The 8,723-nt window shown below is 39.4% G+C and overlaps 1 long non-coding RNA gene across 1 annotated transcript; it reads right to left on the bottom strand.

Moving 5' to 3' along the window:
• Nucleotides 1-3,802: 3,802 nt before the first annotated feature.
• On the bottom strand, nt 3,803-8,386 carry LOC126999596 (uncharacterized). The gene is made up of 3 exons (XR_007753456.1): nt 8,123-8,386; nt 6,989-7,048; nt 3,803-5,972 (listed from the first exon to the last, which is right to left on the bottom strand). It is a non-coding gene; the product is annotated as an uncharacterized LOC126999596 (long non-coding RNA).
• Between the last annotated feature and the right edge of the window lie 337 nt (nt 8,387-8,723).

Raw genomic sequence — 8,723 nt, forward strand, 5'->3', positions numbered from 1 at the left:
ACCAAACCAAATTAACATAACTCGTAAACAAACTTGCTCTAATACTCAAGCTTGCACACTATTAATTGAATCACTAATGTCTTTTTTTTCCTTTAATCCTAAATTAACTTGTTTAGAAACGTGGCACCGACAAACCCAACCGAATGAAGTTCACCTCTCCTAACACAAATAAATTTTTCATTTGCGATTCCCGGCTCTTTTAACTTAATACTGTAATTTTGGACATTTTTTTTTTTTTTTTTTTACCAAACTAACTATCGTTCAGGACGTTGAATTATTTTAACCTAACAAAAAATGATAAATGACACCTAACCTCGTTAACCCTACGTAACTGAGCTACCTTTTCTCTAAAATGCCTCCCGGGATCCCTGGATGTTGGAAATGATACTATTACCTATGGTAGCATTGTACAGCCGGCGCCAAAAAAATCGTCGCACACTAACAATTCCGACGCTCTAACGTTACGCATTTATTTTGGCTTGTCAACCATATGGGTTGTTACCATGGTAAAACAAACCCTCATCTGGCAACGAAAACGCTTCGCTTCCTTGCCAACGTCAAAATGAAATAAAATGATCAGTAGCGGTCACCTCGGCCTATAGTCCGGCAAATCTTAAGTGGCGGCTCTGACGTAGACAGCCCGCTTGACCCTGTTGCCACGTTTCCAACTGACCTCGCACACCATACCTCTCACACCCTTCTCTCTCTCTCTCTCTCTCTCTCTCTCTCTCTCTCTCTCTCTCTCTCTCTCTCTCTCTCTCTCTCTCTCTGTGTGTGTGTGTGTGTGTGTATGTGTGTGCGAGAAAAGTGGGGGTGTACTCTCATTCGGGGAGTATGGTGCACGACAATGCATAATACTAATAATATTAATAATAAACCTCTTTAAAAAATGCATCAAGACTTTACCCCTTGGGTGGTGTGGAAATAAGGTCAAAGTGTAATATTTTAATGTTCTTAGCGACCACTCCTTCCCCACTCCCTGGCCATCCCCAGCGGAACCTCACCATTCACCTGGATGATTCACATCAAAATTTGCTTGACGGTCCTTGCATTACATATACAGGTACAATCTCCATATTTTGTCATAATTATGCCATATGGCTGATATTGTATGGCAGATGGCAGACACACACCAAAAAATGGCAGAAATGCGATAATTAAAGCAGGCAGAGCAACTGGCAACTGTGGTGTGTTGGGTTGACTTGAGCTGACACCGTCGCGGTGGCAACGCTGCCAAGTGTTGTACAAATTTCTTTGTATTCACTCACAGATAGAGAATCAATCATAAAAACCATATTTGTTTTTATTCTAGAGTGAGAGAGAAAGAGAGAGACACGAGGAGAGAGAGAGAGAGAGAGAAGGGTGTGTAAGGCACGGTGCGCGAGGTCAGTTGGAGACATAGCACTAGTGTCTAGCGGGCTGTCTACGTCAGAGCCGCCACTTAAGATTTGCCGGACTATAGTGGTAGAGTGTAGAAGGTGACCCCGCGCTCCCCTTCCGCGCCCTTGATTACTTGCTTTCAGCTAGACTGCTGTCACTTTCTTTTTGAGCTGCGCAATGGGTCACAACAAGCTCGACATGACAGAGAAAGGCTTGGTTGTGGCTTACATTGGTGTAGGAATGAGCAAACGCGAATTAAGACGAAAATTAGGCAGATCAGAGACAGCTTTTCGCCTCGTTAAACAAGCTGCCGTCGCCTGCAGAGACCTCAAGTTGCCATGCACAGACATCTCCTTACCAACAAAACGAGGAAGCAGAGGTTAGATTTTTGCAAGAAATATGATCACTGGACATCAGAAGACTGGCGCAGGGCGGTGTTCAGTGACGAAAGTGCCTTTAAAACAATCCCTGAAGCTCAAAATATAGTGCGTCGTCCGCCGGGTGCCGATCCCTTTGACAGTAAATACTCGGTGAAGACTGAAGTTACCAGTGGGTGTGGTATGGGGCTGTTGTAGTGGTGCTTTAGGGATTGTTTTGAAGGCAGTTTCGTAAATGAAAACCACCCTGCGCCAATCTTCTGATATCCAGTGTTCATATTTCTTGCAAAAATCTAGCCTCTGGTTCCTCATTTTGTTGGTAAGGAGAGGTGCGCGACGCGACGACGTGGCAACAGGTTTTCTGCAGTCGACGCTGAATTGTTCGCACTGACACCTCTCCCAACACATCGACGTGCATTTCCCTCAATTCCTTGGCTGTGAGGAAAGGGTCTTTCATCACTTGACGCTTCATCACCATTTAAGGTCTTTTGGTCTGTCTTCCTCTTCCTCGTTAATCCCGTCTTCCTCTCTGGAGTGGCGTTTGTCCGGAGCGCGGCGGCAGCTTGTTTGACGCGGCGAAAAGCTGTCTGATCTGCCAAATTTTCGTCCTATTTCGCGTGTGCTCATTCCTTCACCAATGTAAGCCACAACCAAGCCTTTCTTTGTCATGTCGAGCTTGGTGTGACCCATTGCGCAGCTCAAAAAGAAAATGACAGCAATCTAGCTGAAAGCGAGTGATCAAGGGCGGGGAAGGGGAGCGGGGGGTCCTTCTACACCAAAGAGACTATATACCAAGAGATGGTGGTATGTAGTAATTCCTCGGGCGTGCGGATGTAGCGCCATCTATTGGGGCCCACCAAAAACGTCACTTTTCAGGGGTAGCTTTACTATTTTTGAAGTAGCTGCCACAGCACCCTATCCAGCCTTTACTTGTTTTTTTCATTATTGTAAAATGATTTACTAATGGGGTAAAGAAAATATATTTGTTCTTATGTTTTATTAGGTATTATCTACACTATATCAATTTGTTATTTTAGGAAAAATATGGTGTAGAAAGCATTTGCAAAGATATATATATATATATATATATATATATATATATATATATATATATATATATATATATATATATATATATATATATATATATATATATATATGTGTTGTGTGTGTGTGTGTGTGTGTGTGTGTAGCATGTTATAGTAATTGTAGTATATCAGTGTATTATTATTATTATTATTATTACTTATTATCACCACGAATTAGGCATGCAATACCAATGGAAAAAAACCACGACAGATAGATCACGCCACCTTGTAGGAATGTCAGCTGTCAGTGTTTACCGTCTCAGTTTGTATACAAAGCATTTCATCAAGCTTAGAGGTCACCTTGACATACGTGACCAATTGTAACTTCATTATTTTCCAATCTGTAATTCGTCACTCCTTCGAGAGAGCTCGACCGACACACACCTATCGTCTCGTCTCTCTCACCAACGGTACGCTGTCTCTTAGGTTAAGAGTATATTTCTTCTAAGGCAGCAAGTGTTTCCCTCACACCACAAGTCCCCACAACCAAGCGTTACACCGTTACATTATTGGTGGCAGACGGTCCCCACCAAAGAGACTGTATACGAAGAGATAGTGGTATGTAGTAATTCCTCGGGCGTGCGGAAGTAGCGCCATCTATTGCAGCCCACCAAAAACGTCACTTTTCAGGGGTAGCTTTACTATTTTTGAAGTACCTGCCACAGCACCCTATCCAGCCTTTACTTATTTTTTTCATTATTGTAAAATGATTTACTAATGGGGTAAAGAAAAATATATTTGTTCTTATGTTTTATTAGGTATTATCTACACTATATCAATTTGTTATTTTAGGAAAAATATGGTGTAAAAAGCATTTGATAATATATATATATATATATATATATATATATATATATATATATATATATATATATATATATATATATATATATATATATATATATATATATATATATATATATATATATATATATATATGTGTGTGTGTGTGTGGCAAACATATCCAGTGCTTTAAATACAAGCAAAGCATACATCATTCTATGCATGCTAGATTACTATAATGCCTTTGCAACTGTGGTAACCTGGATGTCACACTGGTCCTGTGTCCCAGGGGAATGGGTTCCCTAACACCACAGGCTCAAGGGCCAATGTTACAGAGATGAGCACTGAGGCCACGTGCTGCTACAGCGTATGCCCCCAACCGTACCTTTACCTTTTGCAACATGCTCTTAGCTGAGCAAAAATATCATACTAACTGTACAAGTGCCAGATAATGGCAAGCATTGCATACTGCTTGACAGGACAGAGAACAAAAGCTTCTAATCATTACAACTGAAATAAACAATGGGAGACACTCAAAGCTTGTTAACTGAACATGACCCGATTTATAACAGGCAAAACCAACAATGGTGCGTTATATACAATGAAAACTATATAAAAATGTTGCAAGGCACATCAATATAAGAGCAAAGCACCATAAAACATTCTGAAATACATGATGGAGGACATCAAGAAGGTAACACATGAGTTGTCTTAAATGGAATGCAATAACTTGGTGGTCCTGGGAGACAGGCGAGCCTGGAGGTGAAAATGGAATGTAGGACACGGTATGATCTCACAAGCTCTGACCTTGGTGTCATAGTCATGAAGATATTGAGCTCAGTAGGCACAACTATGCAGCGGAGGCACATATGATAAAAGCAAATGAGACAAAATAAGGCAACTCAGTGTAAAAAAATAGCAGGAAAGTTATGCTGCAGTATGTGACACACCAAATTACAGGGCAGAGAGTGATATGTATTTCATAGGCTATATCAGTAAACATGTAGCATTTATTGCAGGAACCACACATTAAAGTTGGATGTAATAAAATATATGTTTTTAGCACACATTAAAGTTGGATGTAATAAAATCATTTGATATGAAACTCCTTGAACTGGCCAACCAAACAAACCACTCTCTGCCCCCCCTCAAAAAGCATTATTTTTCACAAGGTTTATGAGGCATTAGTCAAGAATATTAACTGCCATTACATTTTGTCAAAAAAAATAATCACACCTATGTGATTATGTATATCATATAAAGCAGAAAAAAATTGCATGCTGTAATACAAACAAGATTACTCCTGGAAGCCACATTCATGATGCCAGACACGTGATGACAGACACAGTGTGATGAAATTACAAGCTGTATTTTACATTATGAAACCAAGCCAAGTGTCACTGCAGCACATATTAGGTAAGGCAGACACCAAAAGCTTGTTACCTGAACAAGATTAAATATAACAGGCAAAATCCACAATAAAGCATTGCATACTGATGGCTAGGGAAGAGAACAAATGCTTCCAAGCATTACACCTAAAATAAACAATGGCAGATATTCAAAACTTGTGAGCCGAACAAGACCTGATTAATAACAGGCAAGACCAACAATGGTGCATTACATGCGATATCTGGCAGGGGATTCCTTGCATTAGAATTGGAAAGTGGCAGACACCTAAAGCTTGTTAACTGAACAAGATCTGATTTATAACAGGCAAAACCAACAATGGTGCATTACATGTGATATCTAGCAGGGAAGATAAATGATTCCTTGCATTACAACTGGAAAGTGGCAGACACCCAAAGCTTGTTAAATGAACAAGATCTGATTTATAACAGGCAAGCCCAACAATGGTGCATTACTTGCAATATTTGGCAAAGTATATGGAAAAAAATTCTTGGCGTAACAAGAGTAATACTAAATAATGGCAAATCCCACGAAGTTTCTCTTCTTTTGACAAAGCCTGTGCTCTTTGCTGCAGGGCTGTCAGAGTCTGTTTGCTCCAGCCAACATTTACTGAAATACCCCTGAGTCATGAGTGAAGTGTTGAAACTGAAGGCAAGTGAAATACTGTGCTCAGAAATCTATTAGCATTTGGACTTTGATAGTATAAGGCCAGAGCAAACCTCCTCTCTTGTAACCCATATCTTCTACTGGGCTTAGATCTTGGCATCTTGCAGCATGTTGAACCTGACCTCAGAAAAAATCCACCCCTATTGGATCTAAAAAATTGCTGGCTCTGGGCAAAAACTGCCCAGGAGTTGTAACAGCCTGGGCTTTGAGCTGCCTTGCCTCCCGGTGCAGACGGCAGACTGTTGTGTGCAGCAATTTTCACTTTTCATGTCTGAAAATACATGAAAAAATATTTAATCACAATTAATCACAATTCTAAATAATAAAATAGGTGTATGTAATTGCATTATTGTCAGTGCTATAAGTGAATCTAAGCATTGACATTATGTCTGCACACCAGCTTCGATGGAAGGCTTCACTTAGATTGCCGGACAAGAGTAATATTTTCAGGAGATGGGGGAGAGGATACAACTGGAGACTCTTGACAGATATAATGTCAAGATCTACAAGCACCCATTTACCATATATATCTTTGATGTTCAGTCCATACTAAAACATTTGTCAATGTGTTGCCACACTAAAAATCTAAAAATTCCCTGTTTCTTCAATGTTAGTCATACCTAAGCCCTGCTAAACCATCCAAGTGAATCAAGAATGAGTTCTGGGCGGCAGCATGAGCCAATACTAAATGGCACCACTATAAAAAAAAAAAAATTGCCTGCATCATGACGGGCCTGGGCCGACCGCCAGGCGCCTGAAGAAAACCTACCGGCGCTATAGGCAGGTGGGGAAAAAAAAAAAAAAAAAAAAAAGATCACATCAGAAGAATGGACAAAGGTTTGTTAGTGGCACTTCAAGGTTATGCTACCTCTTCAAAGATTGGCCAGTCATGGTTTAAAGTGGAACAGGATAAACAAGAAACAGGTAGATATCTATGGACACTACTGTTACTATCAATTGCCAGCCAATGGCAAAATTTGAACCTATGCTATCAAAAACATAAGACCCATATGCTGATCACTCGACTAATCGTAACGGTACTACACCCATTGAAACATAATAAAGAGTTTGAATATATCATTCAAAATTTCAACCTTTTTACATACGTTTTTTTTTTAAGATATGAAGCCTACTGGTGTAACAGTTAAATATTGAACTCAATTTGTATGCAGAGATGTGAAGTATGTTATTAAGCTGTAATGTTTCCAACAGATTAGTTGTGATTAAAGCAACATGGAATAGTAACTAAAGAGGATAAATTATCACTGAGAAGAAGAGGTTCCTTACTATATTGTGGTGAGCTTGATGGCCGAGTCGAGTTTCCTCCAACCCCATCAAGTTCACACCCTGTTGAGAGGCAATTTTTTAATCAAAGTGAAAAATGGATGCAAATGGTCACTAAAACTAGTTATTATACTTGGTGTCACAAATTTGGGCAAAGAATTTAGGGAAGGACTCCCGGACTTGGCGTCACTGATGAGGTAAATGATCTCGTGCACTCATTGGGCTATAATATATACATTGTTATAATGTGTATTATTGTCTTGTTACTATATATTACCTACTGATAATGGAAATACATGTCAGGATTAATCATCAAATACAAGGAAAAAAGAATCATGTATGGAAATTGTGAACTTTTAAGTTCATGTAACAAACAAAGTTTATTATACACAAAAAGGTTGGATACTTCAGATGTAAAAGATTTTTCGATATAACATCACCCCCCTCCTCCATATTGGTTCTTTAAAGCAAGAGTTGACTACAGCTGATTATTATTTGCGGCAGGTTACACGACACTAAATTTTTTTAGTGCAAACCATCTGGAAATCAATGATCATTATAAGGAATACTTCTCATGAGTAGCTACTAAAACTTGATAACCTAGAAGGATGCACCATCAGACTGTAAAGGATAGATATATTATAAGACATAGCTACATTGGTGGATCCAAAGGGGGGCCCAGGCCCCCCCAATGTTCCTGAGTGATACAGGAAAACTAGCTCAAAAGCGCTGCGGCTAAAACAATGCTTTGGCACAAAGTCCAGGCCGTTATACCCATTGATTTAGGTCACTCCACCAGTTTTTCAAGACCAGGACTGCCGAGAATGGCTAATCGGTAATGCTAATGCTCCTTCCACCCGCAAAAAGTCTGACGTCCTCCCAAAAACTCATTTCCTGGATCTGCACCCAAAGACATACCGTAACATGGTTCAGTGATCATGGACAAAAAAAAATGTTAAGACAATCAATATCCAATCATTTCAGAATACATAAAGCAGCATCCATATGAAGGAATTCTACAACTTAAAAGTGATGTTGAGCAGGGCATGTGTTAAGTGACTTGCACAGTCTATTTTGTGAAGTCATAATTAGATTAATAACACAACAATCAACAAACACTAGATGAAGTATTCATACCAAAATCAGTACATGGAGCTGGTGCACTGCAATGGGAAGCACATTCCTGCAGCTCACCAAGAGGGTTGAATGCTGCCATGTATTTCAGGGGGGGTGGCTAAATGTCTTCACCTTTGGCCTCTTTCTTGGACTCTCCCCCTTCAGCTGCCACATTCTCTTGGATGATATCGGACGTGTTCGGATCTGTTGGGATGTGGTTGTGTTAGATGTGGAATAACATACGACAGTGGAACATGGAAGGAAAGAGTATGTCCACACGGTAAAATACAGAAAAATTCTTTGGATACTGAAAGGATGTACGGGGATAACTGGGTGAGAAGGGAGAGAGATGCAGATTTTTATGTTAAAGAGCTAGTTACACCAATGAAGACTTAAGGCATACACATTCAGAAAGACCACAATTTTGGCTGCTAGACGGAAAAGCACTAGATGTCAAAGTGCCAGGACATTGAAGGAAGTAATAATAAGAAAAGCAATAATAATTAATGAGTATAAATATATTTCTGATATTTTTGTTTATCTTAATACTTGTATTGGAATTTTCAAACACTAAGAATATAATAAATAAATATTCATAAATTAATGAAAATAAATACATTAA

Source organism: Eriocheir sinensis, chromosome 16 (genome assembly GCF_024679095.1).
Source record: "Eriocheir sinensis breed Jianghai 21 chromosome 16, ASM2467909v1, whole genome shotgun sequence".
Classification (NCBI taxonomy): Eukaryota; Metazoa; Arthropoda; class Malacostraca; order Decapoda; family Varunidae; genus Eriocheir; species Eriocheir sinensis.